Here is a 1,102-nt window from a genome sequence, read left to right on the forward strand (position 1 = left end):
TTTCGGAGTATCAGGGTTTCGGACGAGAACTCATCTGTTACATGGCCACTTCAATGTTTTTTAAACTTATTTGAACTCCGGACTTCTTTTGTGTTCAGTATGCAGCATTCAAAGCGACATCATCAATTTCCAACATGTTCTGACATTATTTGTTGTTTTTCAGTCATTTACCTAATTGTTTTAGAGAGCTAAATTACCATGAAATTGATAATCACTACAAAATGAATCCTGAAAATGTTGAAACGTGGCATGGTATCATCATATCACTCGCATAGCATGCGCGAAAGAGTAGAGAGGGTCACGGCAAAAACTGGACGCACTTCGTGTACAAACTGGACATACTCTTTCGGAGTATCAGGGTTTCGGACGAGAACTCATCTGTTACACGGCCACTTCAATGTCTTTTAAACTTATTTGAACTTCGGACTTCTTTTGTGTTCAGCATGCAGCATTCAAAGCGACGTCATCAATTTCCAACATGTTCTGACATCATTTGTTGTTTTCGGTCATTTACCTAATTGTTTTAGAGAGCTAAATGACCGTGAAATTGAAAATCACTACAAAATTAATCCTGAAAATGTTGAAACTTGGCATGGTATCGTCATATCACCCGCATAGCATGCGCGAAAGAGTAGAGAGGGTCACGGCAAAAATTGGACGCACTTCGTGTACAAACTGGACAAACTCTTTCAGAGTATCAGGGTTTCGGACGAGAACTCATCTATTACATGGCCACTTCAATGTTTTTTAAACTTATTTGAACTCCGGACTTCTTTTGTGTTTAGTATGCAGCATTCAATCCGACGTCATCAATTTCCAACATGTTCTGACATCATTTGTTGTTTTTCGGTCATTTACCTAATTGTTTAGAGAGCTAAATGACCGTGAAATTGAAAATCACTACAAAATGAATCCTGAAAATGTTGAAACTTGGCATGGTATCATCACATCACACGCATAGCATGCGCGAAAGAGTAGAGAGGGTCACGGGAAAAACTGGATGCACTTCATGTACAAACTGGACATACTCTTTCGGAATATCAGGGTTTCGGATGAGAACTCATCTGTTACACGGCCACTTCAATGTCTTTTAAACTTATTT

This window comes from Triticum dicoccoides, chromosome 3A (genome assembly GCF_002162155.2).
Source record: "Triticum dicoccoides isolate Atlit2015 ecotype Zavitan chromosome 3A, WEW_v2.0, whole genome shotgun sequence".
Taxonomy (NCBI): domain Eukaryota; kingdom Viridiplantae; phylum Streptophyta; class Magnoliopsida; order Poales; family Poaceae; genus Triticum; species Triticum dicoccoides.